The sequence below is a fragment of the Anabrus simplex genome, chromosome 12, assembly GCF_040414725.1.
Source record: "Anabrus simplex isolate iqAnaSimp1 chromosome 12, ASM4041472v1, whole genome shotgun sequence".
In the NCBI taxonomy this organism is placed as follows: Eukaryota; Metazoa; Arthropoda; class Insecta; order Orthoptera; family Tettigoniidae; genus Anabrus; species Anabrus simplex.
Window position 1 is genome coordinate 16,701,092 of NC_090276.1, and position 20,188 is coordinate 16,721,279.

The following is a 20,188-nucleotide window of genomic DNA, read 5'->3' on the forward strand; positions in this document are numbered from 1 at the left end:
CTAGATATCGATCTTGAAGTATCACCTCTACGCTCCACCCACTTACAGTAATTAAATAAATTATTTTATTTGCTGCTTCTTTGTCACTAAGGATTGTTTTCTGTACGTTAATATTAGAATGATTGTTTATCTTTCATTCTTTATTATAACTAGACTACTAAATTTATATTGTGTGATATTCTTTGTCGGTTTGGCAACCTCAATTATCTGAGGAAAAATAAATAACAAACAAATTAGTTCAATTTTAAGTTTAAAAATCGGTTCTGCGAAACGCAATAATTTTAATAGGCGCGAACCATGTGAGTGACAACACTGCATTTCGTAGTTCATTAGGGTATTAATAATTCGCCTGGTGGTATTGATCGTTAAGGCATCAAGTCCATTTGGTCTGACAGCGTCCTTATCCGGTTCGAGTCCCGTTGGTGGAAAACAGTCACCATCATAATGTTGGCCGGCACCAGATTGCGTGCGAAAAGCCTGGATTCAATTCCAAACCTCTCCGCTAAGTCCATATGGAGTGAGGGCACATAGCCGTCAAATAGCACGAAGGGGTCTGTTCAAGGCTTTACGTCGTCCCCTTCAGACGGACGATTCACCATCAACAGCGTAATGTGCACCAGGCAAGCCAAACATGTCCTCGAACATTCACGGCACTACAGGGCATTCAACAGTGAGTTCATTATTATGGCATATGAAAAAAATGCCGACATCCACACAAGCATTGGCGAGTGATTTTGGCATATCGTAACACGGGACGTATGAACATAGTGAGGGAATAGCTATCATTCCGTCGTCTTTGTAAAACATGAGACATGGCATAGGATACTGGCTGTGAAGCTATCTACGTCTCAATGAATACAGCTAGGTTTAGATTCCTTAAGAGATGCATGCATTTTGATGACGAAACAGTAGAGGAAAAAAAAAGACAGACAAGCTTGCATTAGAGATATATTAGACGTGCGTGAGGTACTAAAAATGTTTCAGAGCCCGCGAATTCATGTGTGCTTATGAACAAATGATTGCGTTTCGGGAAAACTGCTCTTTTTGGTAGCTCATACCAACATAGGACATCAAATTCAGACTAGTTCAAGCAATGAAGGCCTTTCTTAAGAAAATAAAGAAATTCCTCACTTCAAACACGGATATACAAATCAAAAATATGTTCTTGAAGACTTTCATCTGAAGCGTGGCATCGTATGGAAGTAAAACATGGACAACAACTAGTTAAAGAAATAGAAGCTTTTGAAATGTAGTGTTATAAAAGAATGCTGAAGATGAAATGGGTAGATCGAATCACGAATGAAAAAATACTGAATCGAATGGGTGAGAGAACAGCGGCTTAGCGAAATTTGACCAGAAAAAGGAGACAGAAGAATAGGACAAATCTTAGGACACTCATGGCTTATTCAGTTAGAATTTGGTCGAAGTGTAGGCGGTAAAAACGGTAGGTCTGGACTACGGCATGAATAAGACAAATTGATTAGAGTAGACGTAGAATCTAGTAGTTGCGCAGAAATCAAAAGGCTAGCGCAGATAGGGTGGCGTTGCATCAAACCAGTCTAGGGACTAATGACCCAAACAACATAGCCTGCCAACTACGAGGCGAAAATCTGCTTGTTTGATATACAACAGATTTACAAATTAAATATGGAACTAACGCTGGTAAACCACTGGATGGTCCCTTCAAATAAACACACCACATGATGTTCTATTATGATTATCATTGCCTCTGGTTATATTGAACACATGGCAATTTATTGGTTTACTTCAAGTACATTATTGATACTGGAGAACAAAGCTACGTAAGTTTAAGTGAAAATGTCACCGTGAAAAGGACTACAAGAGATCCCTGAAGAACTGATAGTTTCCAAGAATAAAGATGTACAGTATATGGCTTAGTTCAAAGTTTACATTCACAAAACAAGTTTGTGTAATAACTTATCCAATAGGATACAGATGATGATTGATGAACCTGCCAACCGTCTACGACAGTAGATCCCAATAAGGTAAGACCTGTGTGCCCCCACTTATTTTCTAAGATCTGCTACGGACCCAATACTTTTTAATAGTCATATTAAAAAAAGAAAATACATTCACACAAACCTTTATTTACAACAGGTAAGAGGTAAAGGCTTGTAACTTCATTTAAATATCATGGGAGGAATCAAGCCTCTTTCTGCTTCAAACAATTCCTTCAACATCTGGTTCTATTATTTTCGACCTTTAAAAACTTAAATCACCATCAAAATGGATGGTACAGGCGTACTCGTTTCACTCGGCACGATGTGGGCTCGATTCCTCGCATCGGGGTGGGTAGCTCAGGCGGTAGAGCTCAATTTGGTGGACTCTATTCCGGCTCACTATAGTGATAGGCCTATTTGAAAGTGTGCAGATACGCCAGTCTCGTGTGATAGATTTACTGGCACGTGAAATAACTTGCGGGACGAAATCCCGGTACTTCGACGTCCCCGAAAACTGTGAAGGTAGTTGTTTTTATTATTATTATCATCATCACCAATCACTACTGATCTGCATTTAGGGCAGTCCCCCAGATGGCAGATTCCCTATCTCTTGTTTTCGTAGCCTTTTCTTAAATGATTGCAAAGAAATCGTTTTCCAGTGACTGAATAGCATCTACATTACAAACCACAATACCCACTTTCAGAAATTAACCGAAAAGGCCGCATCTTTAAAATGTAAGTGTCCAAACAAGTTGTTTACATCCACCTTTCAATTTTTAAAAGTCGTGCACAGACGTTGTTTACTATTCACAAATATAACACAACTCAAGGAGAGAGAATTTAACAAGGATCTCCATCAAGCAGACAAGATATTGTGCATGTTAAGTTAGTAGTTAGGTATTACCGGGCGAGTTGGTCGTGCGGTTAGGGGCGCGCGGCTGTGAGCTTGCATCCGGGAGATAGTGGGTTCGAATCCCACTGTCGGCAGCCCTGAAGACGGTTTTCCGTAGTTTCCCCATTTTCTCACCAGGCAAATGCTGGGGCTGTACCTTAAGGCTGAATTCATGTGATGTTTCGTTATTCCTTGCTTTTATGACTTATTTCTCAGTCAATTGATAGGATCAATTGATTTTTTTTATTATATACAGGATGTGTGGGAGACCAGTACACATTTTTTTCCTACTGGTTATTGGTATGGCCCAGAATTCATACGACGTCAAAATACAGTGACCGGCAAAATTAATGGATCAATTGAATTTTCAAAGAAGAAAGCATGTTAAATTGTGAAACATTTGTTTTATTATTTACATGAAAAAATTATCAAAGTAACTAACGGTAACAATAACAGACATAACTAATATCGCCAGATATAAACCTCTTATAATGCTTTCTTCAAATATCGAACGAGGTCGCACTGGACCTCACAGCGACATGCATGGAGTAAGCAAATGACTTGAAAACAAGGAGTGCATTCTGCAGAAGACAGAAGCCACTTTGTCTGCTGGGGACATAAATATTGCACTGATAAAGGCGTGGGAGGATGGTAGATAAGGAAAGAACAAACAACGCTTTAGCACTGTGAGCGGTGCAACAAACAAGATAGGATAATCATCTTCCCAGAACAACATACATACATACATACGTACATACATACATACTTCATTACAAACTGCATCAAGCAAGCAAAGTCTATTAAACCGAATAGAATAGTTCCCATTCTTCGGAATTATCCGGTGGTGTTAAGGGGAAAGTATATACAGATTCCGGGAATATTCCAATCAACTCCGTCAAATAGGAATATTCAAATTTTGATAAGAGCATGGTAGTGGTGGTGATTATTGTTCTAAGAGGAAGTACAACTAGGCAACCATTCGACAAGAGACAAATGCATTTGAAATGTTTAAAACATGAGTCTATTTTAGACCCCTCTCTTTTACACTGAAAGAAATTGCCTAGCTACAATATTTGCAACGTGCCTACCAATCATCCATTTTCCCAAACCTTTAAATATCGAAGATGGCAAGATAGATTTTCAAAAATATCCTGTACAAATTGCAAAGGTCAAGTGATAGCAGGAACTTTGGTCAGATGCGTCGTTCTTCGACTTGCACAATACTACGACTTTAACTAGAGTTTTGCTGGGCCACAAGTCGTTGGAATTAGCTTGAAGGACGTCATCAATTTGGCACAAGTGCCCCATGCACAGTAGACTCTAATCAAGGAGTGCTTCCGTAAGAACTGACCGTGTAGGACGAATAATACGCCACGTGACATATCTCTCTAATCTGAAGGTCAATTTATTAACTCCAACGAGGCCATTTAGTTACAAAAAATAAGGATACCTACCGTAAAAAAAAACCAATCCTGATTTTAAAAATGCTGGATTCTTCTCGCTATGACAATGTCTTTTTTACACAACGACTTATGTCAAGGAAAAAATTCTTCGCACGATGGAGTATACTCAAAACAATTAATCAAGCCATTACGATATTGTTTAGAAGATAATTATGGCATCCTTTCACCCACAATACGGAGTTTCCATTTCGGTGCTGAAGTTAGGTCGTTCGTGACAGATGATCGGCATTTAAAGGTGCTTAAAAGGGAAATACGCCTGTCATCGATTTATTGATGCACTGCAGATATCCACAAAGAACAAAAAACAATCGTCTCTTATGACTATTAGCAGTAAAAGAATGTCGAAAGCATTTATAATACAATGAATAATGCAAAGTCATTTCCGTCGAGACCTTGAAGGCGCTTGAGGTGAGGAAGGTAAAGGATTCCACTACCCGTAACCTCGGCACCAAGTACGATAGAGTGGTTAGCTCTATGTCCGGCCGCTTTTGTTCCCAGGAATTAACATGGTACACATTTTTGGTGCAGGAAGAGTGATCCTCACGGCCACGTGCCTCTCCGGAAGTAGAAATCTTATTTCAAAATATTTCCGACTTATTGACGGGGAAGAGTAAGTATAGAAGGTACTTTAAGCCAGAAACACGTTCCAAGAAAGACATTCCAGGAATCATTAATGAACAAGGGGAGTGTGTATGCGAGGATCTTCAAAAGGCTGAAGTATTCAGTCAGCAGTATGAAAAGATTGTCGGTTAAAAGGATAATGTCCAGACAGAGGAGTTGACTAATACTAAAGAAGTATTAAAATTTATCTATGACAACAATGGCATTTACAGTAAGATACAAAAGTTGAAAACTAGAAAAACAGCTGGAATTATTAAGGTTTCGGGATATATACTAAAGACAATGGGTTGGGATATAGTACCATATCTGTAGTACTTATTTGATTATTGTTTGCATGAAGGAGCTATACCAAATGAATGGAGAGTTGCTATAGTAGCCCCTGTGTATAAAGGAAAGGGTGATAGATATAAAGCTGAAAATTACAGGTCAGTCAGTTTGACATGCATTGCATGTAAGCTTTGGGAAAGCATTCTTTCTGATTATATTAGACATGTTTGCGAAATTAATAACAGCTTTGATAGAAGGCAGTTCGGTTTTAGGAAAGGTTATTCCACTGAAGCTCAACTTGTAGGATTCCAGCAAGAAATAGCAGATATCCTGGATTCAGGACGTCAAATGGACTGTATCGCGATCTATCTATGTAAGGTACTTGATAGGGTAGACGATGGGAGACTACTGGCAAAAATTAGTGCAATTGGAGTTGACAAAAGAGTGACTGAATGGGTGGATATGTTTCTAGAAAACAGAACTCAGAGAATTAGAGTAGGCAAAGCTTTATCTATCCCTGTAATAATTAATAGGGGAATTGCTCAAGGCAGTATTATTGGACCTTTATATTTTCTTATATATATATGACATGTGTAAAGAAGTGGAATCAGAGATAAGGCTTTTTACAGATGATATTCTGTACAGAGTAATAAGTTACAAGATTGTGAGCAACTGCAAAATGACCTCGATAATGTTGTGAGATGGATCGTAGGCAATGGTATGGTGATAAACGGCGTTAAAAGTCAGGTTGTGAGTTTCACAAACAGGAAAAGTCCTCTCAGTTTTAATTACTGCGTTGATGGGGTGAAAGTTCCTGCTGGGGATCACTGTAAATACCTAGGTGTTAATATAAGGAAAGATCTTCATTGGGGTAATCACATAAACATGATTATAAATAAAGGGTATAAATATGATTTAAATAAAGGGTACAGATCTCTGCACATGGTTATGAGGGTATTTAGGGGTTGTAGTAAGGATGTAAAGGAGATGGCATGTAAGACCCCAACTAGAATATGGTTCCAGTGTATGGGACCCTCACCAGTATTGCTTGATTCAAGAACTGGAAAAAATCCGAAGAAAAGCAGCTCGATTTGTTTTTGGGTCATTTCCGACGAAAGAGTGGCGTTACAAAACTGTTGCAAAGTTTGGGCTGGGAAGACTTGGGAGGAAGGAGACGAGCTGCTCGACTAAGTGGTATGTTCCGAGCTGTCAGTGGAGAGATGGCGTGGAATGACATCAGTAGACAAATAAGTTTGAGTGGTGTCTTTAAAAGTAGGAAAGATCGCAATATGGAGATAAAGCTGGAATTCAAGAAGACAAATTGGGGGAAATATTCGTTTATAGGATGGGGAGTTAGAGATTGGAATAACTTACCAAGGGAGATGTTCAATAAATTTCTAATTTCTTTGCAATCATTTAAGAAAAGGCTAGGAAAACAAGATGATGATAATAATAATAATAATGCTATTTGCTTTCCGTCCCACTAACTACTCTTTTACGGTTTTCGGAGACGCCAAGGTGCCGGAATTTAGTCCCGCAGGAGTTCTTTTACGTGCTAGTAAATCTACCGACACGAGGCTGTCGTATTTGAGCAGCTTCAGATACCACCGGACTGACAAGGGGGCATTCCCTACTCGTCACCACCGATTTCGCTCATATTTATAGAACAAGCAGGGCTTGGCTAGAAATGAAAGTACCCAAAGTGGGAACTCCAGATGGCCAAGCATATAGAAAATAAAAATATAAATGTTGACGCGGCTCTCGCACCGTATAAGCCACTTACGTTAGTGCGTACGCCGAGCAGTAGTAGGCGTAGCGGTAAGAGCTTGGACTAGTAATTCGATGGCCGTGGGTTCACTCCCCGTGTCGGGAATATTTTTCTCAATTTTATATTATTCATTTATTTTATTTTATTTATTTATATGCAAAAGGATAAAGGACGTCAGATTTTTTAATGAGCGCACAATTGTTGAAAATTTGGAGTTGCGAACTTTCCCGACGTGATCAAACAAATTCTTTTTTCTCCTTTATTGGCCATCTCCCTCCTTGGGGAATGTGCCGAAAACATGAATAGTCGTTTCGCTGTAAGATTCGTTTTCACCTGACAAGTGAAGGTTGCTCCTGGCGGCTGTACACAAACAATAGATTAGTGACGCAGGAAGAAAAAAGTCTGACAATGAAATCCCAATTTTTTTATACCTTTTCTATGCCTTTTGCGTTAAATATATAAAATGAATTATTCGCCTCTTTGCTTAGTTGGAACATGAATAATATAAAAGTTGACTGAAAAAATCCAGTCTCCACACGGCGAGTCGAACCCACGACCATCAAATTACCTGTCCGAGCTCTTACCGCTACGCCAACTACTGCTCGGCGGGCGCAATAACGTAAGTGGCTTATACGGCGCGAGAGCCGCGTCAACATTTATATTTTTATTTTCTATACGCTTGGCCATCTGGACTTCCCACTTCAGGTACTTACATTTCTAACCAAGCCCTGCATGTTCTATACATTTGAGCGAAATCGGTGGTGGTGATGAGTAGGGAATGCCTCCTTGTGAGCCTGCCAAGTTGAGGCCAGAAGGCCAGCGCCTCAACCGTCTGAGCCACTCAGCCTGGTGGTACAACTTGATACTCCAGTGTGTTTTGAACAGAAGTTAATAAATATTTTAAACTAAACAACAGTAAATATACTTATTAAAATATACACCAACATGCCAAAATTCACGGGATAGGATCTAGTATCGTGTAAGCCCTCCTCTAGCTCGGCCAACAGTAAAAAATTGTCGCGGCATTGCTTCCACAAGCGGGAGAAACATCTGTGGAGAGATTCCAACCCATGCCGTTTGGATAGCTGTCCGCAGCTTCCAGATGCAGCGTCTTTGATGTGAATGAACCTCGCCCCCATGTCCCATAAATGCTCGACAGGGTTTATATCCCGCGAATAAGAAGGCTACAGCAGTCACTGAAATTCTCCAGAACGCTTCTCGAACCAATTCTTGGACAATATGAGCCCGACGCCACGGTGCATTATCCTGATGGAATATCTCATCGTTGTAGGGGTACAAGAAGTCCATGAAGGACTGCAAGTGGATCAGCGATCCAGCTCATGCCACACCCTACACCATTATGGAGCTACTACCAGCCTGTATGTCTTGTTGACAACTGGGATCTATGGCTTCATGGGGCCTGCACCATATGCAAACCCTACAATCAGCTCGAAAAAATTGGAACAATGACTCACCGGACCAAGTCAAGCTACATGTCGCCATACCCCCAGGATCCAATTAGCAGCGCCAGGTGCCCAGGTAAGGTGTTAACAAGGGTACACTTGTAGGTCTTCTGCTCGCACATTTCACTGTCGTTAAAGAACGCTGCACTGACCTACTGGATATGCGTTTGGTACCACTTGCATTGAATAAGATTTGAGCCAGTATGGCTTGTCTGTTTCCACAGACAATTCTAGCCAGACGCCGCTAATCACGGCCATGAAGCATCCATGGTCAGCCACTGCGCTGTTCACCGAAGGCGGTAATGTCTTCCGTAAGGTATTATACACGTGACACCATCAATCGAGTAATTCTAAATGTCCGCACAACCTCGACAATGGAATGTTCCTTCCATTTGGCCTCCAATTCCATGCCTCGTTCGTACACTCACTCTCGCGATGTCTGATCACACCTGATACAGGTCTGTGCACTTCCAAGACGTCATGGTACGGTGGTGTCACCGATTATTGCATTTAAATACCGCTATCCCATGTCTTTCGGCATGTCGACGTATTTACATATCCAGGACTATTTCGCCGCATGCATACGACTTTCTTCAATGGCACTGCGCTGTAACGTGTCATCCTTTGTTACCTGTTGAGGTCCAGAACTGATGCAAAAGAATGACAAGTATTATGTCTGTGAAGTCCGAATATCTTAGTGATGCAGATTTCAGAGAGATATCGTAAGCAATGCAGGTGTTTATATAGCGAACATTTCATTACAAAATTGTCAATTCTTAATTTGACAAAAATAACACGAGCCCTGGACCGACATTAAGAGCTATTAAATTATGAGCATAAGTCTACAACACGCCCTAATATGATGTCTATCCTATTTTCCTCTACACATTTCTCCAACCATTTCCAAATGCCTGTAAATTCAGCAAGACTTGATTAATAAAACTAAACCTAAGAACTTCACAAGAGCCAGACAGTCACCATGTTTTACTAAACATGTAACAAAAGACAAGCTAAAGCGCTGAACTAGTCATGCAAGATACTGACCCATATTTTACGCTATAGTAAATTCCCCCAAGAACAGCAAAAATGAAGGCCCATAATCTCAGAAATATCATCGTGTAATAATTCTAAACCACCAGAATTTTGAAATTTTACATGTATTAATGCGTAAAGCAAAGATGTGACGAAAACACCGCGTCCCATGAGATGGAGGAAAAAAAAAAAAAGATGGAAGTGTGAAAATGAACCGCCCATCTTACCGCAAGTAAACTCAGGATCGGTCAGTATACGCCATCAGTAATCCTGGCAATGCCAGTATACGCCATCAGTAATCCTGGCAATGCCAGTATACGCCATCAGTGATCCTTGCAATGCCAGTCTTTTATGGATGAAGTTACGAGATTATCCGCCCCTTTACACTACTTTTAGCTAGAGCCCTGCACAGATGCGGAAATCTGCGAAGTTAGTGTCTTGGCGGATGCAAACTGTTTGGCTGTGCGGATAATTTAACTGATAATTTCTTAATAACTGAATGTATTAATTTTCACTCAGGTATACTCCCAGTTGTAGTCATTTTCTTTCCCACCGTCACTGAAAACGTTATTAAACCACCATCAAAAGATAGTTTCTGGACTACTTCGAAACTTTATTCGTAACATTTTCATTTGTTAGTGAGATCTGATTAGAAAACGCTTCTTCTCGGGATGCATTTTCGCAGCTCATGTCAATATCTCTTGTCTATGATCGATCCTGTGCTCACAGCTGCTAACTATACACGCGCCTTTCACCTGTGCGAACAAGTGCAAACCGGCCTGTTCTCAGGTGAACTGGGTGGATCTACCCTCTCAAGAGACATGGATGTTCGTGTTGTTTCACGGAACATGCTTGTCTGGCGAACTGACTGACTGTATCGGTATGAACAGTATGTTAGAAATTAACTGAAGCTAGGATTGGAAAGGAATAATGTTTCTGGTTTTACGTGCCTGTACATCTAACGCCACGAGGCAGATGCATGTGAACCCCTTTAAATACATCTTAGGCCATCAATTATATGAACACGTCCAGAGTGTATCTAGTTGTTATATAATATATGAGAAAACCAACTTTGATAAAGGCTTGGTGTTTATATGTTTAACAGAGGTGATCACTTCTTACAAAAATTAGCGAGCTGCGCTAGTGATCTGAGCCCAAATCCTCCCATTTATTCAGATGGGAGTAGTGATATTTCGTCGCGACGGCCATCACTAGAGCTTTTTCCATCTCTTTAATGAACTTATAGCCACGTTTATAAATGTTAACGGAACAAAAGAGTATATATAATCTGATGTTGATCTACGCAACACGAAATAAAATACATATCTAACATTTATACTGGTGGCTATCCTAACATGCAAGTGTCACTGCAGGGCAACTCATTGCAGATGGATTTGACCTAAATGAAAGCTGGAAGCATGAGTGGTCAACAAAAACATAGGGAACAAGTGTCCACCATCTTGATCCCACAAAGAAGCCAAACGGTTTTGACCTACCGAGGAACCTCTGGTGCCGTATCAACAGGTTAAGGAGTGGACTTGGTTGTTGCAATTAATTCAGGTACAAGTTGGGTTTGATCAGTTCACCAATGTGTGATTGTAACCTAGAAGATCAGACGATTGAGCACCTGGTTCAACGCTGTCCTCTTCATTCTTACCCTGACACTCCTGACGATTTGTTCACTCTCACACCCAGTTTAACTGAATGGCTGAGAAGGATGGACTTTAAAGTTTGATTGTGCCTTGTATATATATTGTATAAAATCACCATACGATTAAATAAATATCCTAACATGGAATTCCTTCCAGCCTGATATGAATTTCAACCTATAGGCCTGGCAGCTCGAGTCTTTTTCCGTGAAATAACAGTAGTGTTCCAGCGCTTCATGCGAACTGAAAGCGAAGCTGGTCAGTATGGGTGTAGCTGGCGGAAATGGCACGTATGTTAGTTCCTCGAGCAGACTGCCGAGAGAAATGACAGGAAATCCGGATCTTGTGGTGGCGTGTTACCTTTCCTCACATTTCGCCTTCTTCACCTCACAAGTAGGAAGGATAAATCTTCCTTCTCTTCTCGCCTTTAAACATACAAAAGTGTATTTTCTGGAAGACCGTTTGACACGAATAAAAGCATGAACATTTTAATAGGAAAATTAATTTAAAATCATGTGCTATGCTTCTTGTGTCTGTAAGACTTAACAGTTCAATCTACTTAGCAAAGAAACCATGCAAAAGCATGTCACAGGATGTGATAAATGGCATTAACAATAACTTTTATGTTTTAAAAAATTATTTGGGTTGGACCAGATTTTCGCTTTATATTGTGATTTCAAAAAGAATATAAACCTGAATATTACAACTATCAAAAATACAACTGTATTTCGCTGATCGGGAATTAAGTTTCTTTGCCTTATTTTATTTGCTTCTTCTTTGTCATTAAAGATTGTTTTCCGCACATTATCGTTAAAATGATAGTTTATCTTTTATTCTGTAACGCAACTAGATTACTAACTTTATTTTATGTGATATTCTAAGTCGGCATGGCAACTTCAATCATCAGAGGCAGAGCACATAACAAAAAATAACACGGGCTTTTTACCGCCGAAGTTTGGGAGCAACAGTAATTTTCGCGGCTTTTAATTCACAGTAATATACTGCATGCCGTAGGAACGCTCATTTTCAGGTTTGTTTATTCGTGGGGCGAGAAAAATACCTGCAGATCAGGAAATTGGAATGTAACAAGAAACGTACGCTTTCACTGAACCTCCAGTTTCGTTCCTAGGAGATACTTGCAAGGCAAATTTAACCAAGAATGAGGCACTGATTGTATTCAATGTAATGACGAGAGACATACCGTTTTTTCAATTTCAGGGTGCAATATCGATAAGCAAATTGCGTTATTTATTTTCTGTTGGTTAGTTCTTTTAGTCAATCTCTCCATAAAAGGCATTCCCCAATTTTGTACTGGAATCGCAACGCCTTTGCCTGTGGATGGTGGTGTTGGCAATTCCTTTAAGAGGGCAAAACAACGGATACACCAGCCACTCGTGAATGTGGTCATAGTCTTCTAGTCGGAGCTTCTTAAAAGGGAAAGTAAGCAGATTAACAGTCAATCAATGGACAACTCAGTCACTGCATATACATATTTCAATACTGTAAGGTTTAGTACTTATTACTCAGTGCGTCTCAAGAAAATCCTGCTAGCGTGTCGAAAGAAGGGGCTTCCGGTCTTGATTGCTGCTAATGTTTGGGTCATCACTCCACAGACTCGGTTGATGCAGCTGTCCACACCATCCTATTCAATGCTTGCCTTTTCAATCCTACATCCAATCTGTTTGTCATATTCATGCCTTAGCCCACCCTTCCTGTTCTTCCTATCTAACTTCCCTCAAGAACTGAACAAGTTTTTGGTCTCCTAAGATGTGTCCTGCCATTATCTCTCTTCTTCTAGTCGAATTTCGCTGAATTGTTCGCTTCTCACCAATTCGATTCAGTATCTCTTCATTCGCGATTAGATCTACCCATCTCACCTTTAGCATTCTTCTGTAACACCACATTTCAAAATCTTCTATTTCTTTCTGAGCTAGTTTTTGTCCATGTTTCACTTCCATACAATGCCAAGCTCCAGACACCAAAAATATGTTTCTAATCTGTACATAATGTTTGAAGATAGCAAATTTCTTCATCTGAAGAAGGGTCTTCCTTTTTTATGTTAGTCCGAATTTTATGTCACCTTTACTTCTGCCATTGTTAGTTATTCTACTAACCAGGTAACAATATTCATCTACTTCCTGTAAGAGTTCACTTACTGATGTAATATTTCCTACATCACCCAACTTCGTTCGGCTGCACTCCATTACTTTTGGATTTATTCACCTTGTAATATTTCTCTAAGACAGTGCATACCATTCAACAATTTCTCCTGATCTTCTGCAGGCTCACAAAAAAAACCTCAGAATTCTGATTTTCTCTCCCTGGATTGTGATTCTTTTTGTCTTTACATATTCCTCTGCTTTTCTTTATTGTCTATTTTATATCAACACTGAAAAGGAGAAGGGACAAACTATAGCCCTGCCTCATTCTTGACTGCTTATTTATTTAGCATATGGCTTATAGAGACAATATCAGTATTATATACATATTTACAGATGAGAAACAAAGTAATTTGTGCTTCACTATTGAATATCTAGTTCTTCAATCCAGCGTACAGCATCTGGAGGTACCAGCAGGAAGTCAGCTTCATCACCTGATAGGCTCAAATCTTGCATTCCCTGATGATATGATGAATAGTCTGGGGTGGAGCTCTGCAGTCAGTCTGGATTAGGTAGCTTTTTCGACTTTGTAGAGCGGCTCTGCACCAGCCATGCCTTGTTCTGATTCTATTAAGGGTAGTCCAGGTCTTGCGTGGTAGGTGGGATCGGCTTAGAAGTCTGGGACCTGAGAAGAAAGTATGCAGGCGCACATCTGTTGCTGCTTCCCTTCGACCTTTCCACTCATCAAGAGATTTAAAATCCTTAACAACCATGTCAGCAGCATCACGCAGTGTGATTTTAGTATATTAAGATTCAAAAGTTGCAGGTCACTATGCACTGGTAGACTAGGATTTCTGGAGATTTGTGGAATTCCTTCATAAGGCCATTAGACCGGCGCAGATCAGGTGGCATTATACCAGTTAGCAGTGGAAGCCAATGAATTGGAGTAGATGTGATTGCACCAGATATGATGTGCATTGTGGTACTAAGCTGAGTGTCAACAAGCCTTGTATGATGACTGTTAAACCAAACAGGTGTACAATACTCAGCACTTGAATACGCCAAACCCAAGACTGAAGATCACAAAGTAGTTGCTTAAGATCCCCAGGACTATAGTTCATATAAAGACTGATACTGTTGAACAAGAAGCCCAAACCCTGTAGGAGGAGAAACAGAAGAACTACAGAAGAAAGAAATAAAGAAAGATCTTAGGGAAGATCCATGGACTGGGGAAAAGAACAGATAGTACACGGAGGTAGAGGAAAAGTGCAGATGTATTTTGTTTTTGAAGTGCAGAAGTTTACAGATATGATGAGTTTACTCAAGAAAAGACTGGAGCACTATGGGCGCCTCTTCAGAATGAGTGATGTATTGTAACTGACAAAGAACATATTCAAATACATTAACAAACTACAAGTAACTAGAAAATGGGTTGAGGAGAGACAAAAAAAAGGCATCAATAAGTTAGATTCCACCCAAAAGAGATCTGAAATAGAGAGGTGTTTTGACGGACAAATCATGAACTTAAATAGAAATGAAGAATGTTTATAAATGGGAGACAGAAAAATTAGAGAGAAAGAAAAACATAACAGCTCTTGTTGAAGTCATAGTGTAAAATTTTGAAATACTTACGGTACGTGTGAATTAGTACGTGATGGTGTTGTAATGTTAAGCTCAACTTATAGTATTGTATGAAAGTTGCACTGTTAAGCAATGGAAATACTTCAGTTGTGTGTAAATTTGTATATGATGCTAGATTTTGAATGTTAAAGTAGTAGTATTTCTTGTAATATATTCTTTCCATGGAATTGCTTGTTGTGTTATTGTTGGGTAATTATATTTTAACTTTATTATCACACTACTGTAAGTGACCATAGCCACCAGGATATTACCCAATTGTGATGTATATGTTGATGATGATAAAATAATACAAACACAGTCTATCTAATTGTATGGGTTTCGAACAAATAAGCGTCAGGCACGACTGCAGTAGCGGTACCACTGTCCTGTACACAAAACAAATCATGTAATAGGCCTACTTACAAGAGACCTAAATCCTACACATGTACAAATTTTATAAAAATGAAAAGGTCCCAGTAAAGAACAGGGAAAAGAACTACCAAATCAGATTTGCCACCAACTAAATATTGTTCAATTGACGGCCCCCATTGAAATGGCTGGGGTTTTAGCGTGTGCCTTCTGCTTCCCACATAGTCCTAGACTGATTATGTTTTTTGCCAGTAAGACATGGATCACCAAACATCAAACTCAAAAATTGGGTGTAGTCATCTATTACCAACTTTTTGCCTGGTTGAGACTAAAAATCCCATTGGGTTTCCTGGTATCGGTTTCAATACACCAGAAAGTCTGTCCAAGCTACACATCGCTGCAGTATAGGGAAAATTCTACAAGGTAGTCCTGGAAACATTTAACTGACTCAAACATGACCAATTTTGACACAGAGCTAGCAGAAAAATGGTGAAAAATCCTTTAATAAATGCAATCAAATCTCAACATTAACAGAACATTTGTGATTTATTTAAGGGGCTGCCTGGCTGAGGCAGTAAAGGCGTGCTTGGTTCACCCGCAAGGACGTGGGTTCGAATCCCCATCACGAAATCGTAAAATTTAAGAAACGAGATTTCCACTTCCGGAGGTGCACACGGCCCTGAGTTTCACTCAGCCTACACCAAAAATGAGTACTAGGTTAATTCCTGGGGGCACAGGCGGCCGGGCGTAGAGCTAACCTCTCTACCCCATCAAGTGCAGAGGTTACGTACTGTACCAGTAAAAGAGCCCGACTTTAAGATTTATTTTCAACGCAAGCATGGAATAGTTCTCAGGGCTAAACTGGATGAATAATAGCTAAAGCTTGGTACAGGAGGCAGGGTCCTATCTACAAGAAAAATTTGAATCTGATTTGATAAGAGTTTATTCATGTAATGCATGTTAAATTGCACATCACCTCATGGTAGATAGGGGTTGTGTTCCACATTGTCCTTTAAATGGCCTGGGCCTCCAGCTCACCAGGCCACACCGGCTGGAACACGTTCCAGAAGATGCCCAAGTACTCTGTCAAGATGCGGACGGACCATCCAGGTTGGTTGCATGGAATACGCCTCAAGTTCCCGATGCTCGTGATGACCTCCGCTGGTTTCTGACGATGTTGAGGGTAGTCACATTACCCAAGTACAATGAGGTTGGTAAAATCCATGCAAACTCAGAAAATGTGCTCTTCGTCACTCACAGAATAAATTAAAGTTCATGAAAACCTTGAGTAATGAGTTTTCTCACCACTAGTAAAAATCACGAGACAATGTTCATAAAGACTTTCAAGAATCCACTCTTTAACACTCATGGAAGTGACAAGTCCGTGGTCATGAAGACTTTCAATAATGTTGTAGTTCATCAATGAAAAATAATTACAAGTCTTTAAGTGATCACTGGCAAAGATCACAAGTCTATGCTCATGGAACCTTCGAATAAATTTAGAGTTCATCACTCGTGAATATTGCAAGTCTTTGAATAATCACTGGCGAAAAGTTAAAGTCCAACACTGGTAAATATGACAAGTCTTTAAATAATCACTGGCGAAAAGTTGAAGTCCAACACTGGTAAATATTACAAGTCTTTAAATAATCACTGGCGAAAAGTTAAAGTCCATTTATAAAGACTTAGAAAAATTCAGAGTTCCTCAACACTCGTAAATATTGCAAGTCCCATTTATAAAGACTTCGAAAAATTCAGAGTTCCTCAACACTCGTAAATATTGCAAGTCCCATTTATAAAGACTTAGAAAAATTCAGAGTTCCTCAACACTCGTAAATATTGCAAGTCTCATTTATAAAGACTTAGAAAAATTCAGAGTTCCTCAGTGATACTATAACCACACGAAGATAGCTTCCGACGATAATGGCAGCGAGTAGGGCCACGTTGACTACTCGACTGTCACAGACTGACTGAGGTATCAGGCTATATTGAGCCCTCCTTATATTTGGTTTGGGGACATTACGTCACATATGCCGTGAAGCTGGTTATCTCCCGAATCCCTCGGCGGATTTTCTTGAAATTCAAGCATTGCGATGTTTATGTAATTCCCTTTAAAATGACATGTTGATGAAGTCGCTACCACAATTATTACAGGAGTTTTAAATTTTTTCTCCATCGAATGTTCCGGAAGGTGTGACGCTTGAATCTGGAACATACGAGTTCAGGCTAGCTGCACGTGGCATGACAGGCGGGTGATCTAACTAGCCCCTGCGGCTACATCACGCATACAGCTGTTCTCAGCTTGCTCACTCGTCTTGCTGAATGTAAACAAACCAGGCTTGCACGGAGTAATATGTGTGGTGATAAAATACGATCAACTCTCAAAAAAATATGCATGTACAGGTCGTAACCGGTACAGTATAGTGAAAGCCTCTACCTTCATGGCCTGTACGGAGGTGACTTTGCTTTGCTTTTTTGTGATTTATTTCTGAGTACTCAACGCAAGGTAGGCTACTTGTAAAAACAACATGTTTTCTGGCAGTTTGTCTCAGTTAACAAGGAGTAATCTCCCAAAAGACTAAATTTGTCTGCTAGTGTATATGCTTATATGAACACTGTAAAAAACACACACACATATAGGGCCTATTTGCAAAACTTTAGAACTCTGCAACAAACTTAAGGGACATACTGGAAAGAGTTTTCTTGAATTACTGTTGACAGATAAAACTACCAAATCTTCGCGCTGGCCATATACATGCCAGCGGTGTGGACACTCCAAGCATCACTCGGTCGACTCTTCTGATAGGCCTACATAAAAAGTATTCCCTCCACTCCTTCATCTGGTTCATTGTAATGTCTGTTTTCTTGAAGACAGTATCAACAGTTCATTTCCACGTTGTTCTTGGTGCCTTGAGCCTCCCCTTAGTTCTGCGATCCCACAGCTTTCTTTACTAGATGATCTTCATCATGTTGTCTGATGTGACTGTTAAAAGCAGAGTTGTCTTTCCCCCAACTTCTTAGCAATAAAGGTAGCTATACCGAAAGAACGTTGCACATGCTTAGTGCAAACCCAGTGGGTCAGAACAATGCTGCAGCATTTGCATCTCTGTTGCACGCATTTGCTATTCGTCCTTCCACTGCCTTGTCCATGTCTGCAGCCATATATGAAGGCAGATCTGACAACTTTCTTTCAAACTTTTCCCTTTAATTATTTGGTACAGCTTATTATAATATTATTTAAAATTAGTATACATTAACTTTTAAAGCTATCTTTTAGAACCTGAATTTAATAACTAGATTGTCATTCTGGAGCTTTTAAAACTGCCATGAAATAAGCAAGGTTTTCTTATTTCATCATCATCATTTCCCTTTATCCAGCTGTAGCCGGGTAGGGGCAAATATGGTTCCTCTCCACTTTCTTCGGTCTTTCTACCACTCCTCCTCCAACACTGTGTCCCAGTCCAGGTTTCTTTCATATGTAGGCATTTTGGTAAATATGCTAGTCGTTACAGGATGTGCATTTGAAAGTCATTACTCAAAAGGACAATATTAAAAATATTAGGTGTCTGCAGTCTTTGTTTTCCACAAGATTCCTTTTGATGATGATGATGATGATTGTTGTTTAAAGGGGCCTAACACCGAGGTCATCGGCCCCTAATGGTACGAAATGAAATAACAAAAACTTCAAATTCATCCAATGACCAAAATAAAATATGTCATGAAGAATGAATGGATGGACACAAACCCAACAAAAAACAAAAACAGTGGATCAGACTAAAAAAAAAAAGAAGATCATAAATAATAGTATTAGTGACCAAGGGACCACTTAGAAAGCACAATGATGCTTGATGTCTAAAGGGGTGCAAAATCCACGTCTAAGGCCCCACAGAATGGTACATGTCGCAAGTAAAGTAGAACCATGGTATCTGTCATGTTGGGGTACTAATAGAAAGTAGCGAAGACTCATGGTGTTCCACACAAGATGGTACTACTCACAAGTATTGCACTTCATACAGGTAACACAGACCTATGGTGTTTCGCACACAATGGTGCCACTCTTAGCCAACGCAAACCAATCAGGTTCCTCACGTAGGTGTACTAGTCACGGGCGCCGATATTCCCGTGGTGTTCCTCATATAGTGGGTACTAATCACAGGCTATGCCCAGACCCGCAGTGTTGCTCACATGGGTACGACGCACGGGTACTGGAAACCCCCAGACCAGCCTCTTTACTGCTACTAATCACAAACCTATTTCGTACCTAATTTAGTGGTACTATTTGCAAGTACAGGCAACCCATGGTGTTCCCCGCATGATGGTACGAATCAAAAGTAGTTTCATGGTTCTAATTCAATCATCCCTTGGCCGCCCCTTTTAGTCGCCTCTCACGACAGGCAGGGGATACCGTGGGTGTATTATTCGTCTGCGTCCCCCACCCACAGGGGGTAAAGAGAGAAAAAAAAGAAGAAAGAAGGGATCCGTCACTTCGAAAAATGAACGGACGAAGAAAGGCAAGGGCAACGAAGGGCATGAAAATGAAAGACTCCCTAGGCCACGAATGCTCTAATACCGTCGGGGTCGGAAAAGAACAAGAGCTGACCAAGGGAGGTCGGACAGGATAGACGAAAGTGAGGAGCCTGGCACAAGTAAGTGGAAGCAATGCCAAGACTCAGCTAAGGGCCCCGTGGTCGCCAATCCACACTCCCAAGTTGAGAGCCCCTTTGGTCCCTGTTAGTCGCCTCTTACGACACGCAGGAGATACCGCAGGTGTATTCTACATATGCGTCCCCCACCCGTAGCGGATAAGATTCCTTTTATGAACATGTTGAGACAAAAAAATATATGATACATTATATGTTGTACTGAAACTTATAATAACTCTCCCTAGATATAAAATCACATGTATACTACCTTCCACCCTCTTTACCACAGCTAAAACATGTATGTCCCTTTGTGAATCAGCGATTTCTTTACAATTTGCTTT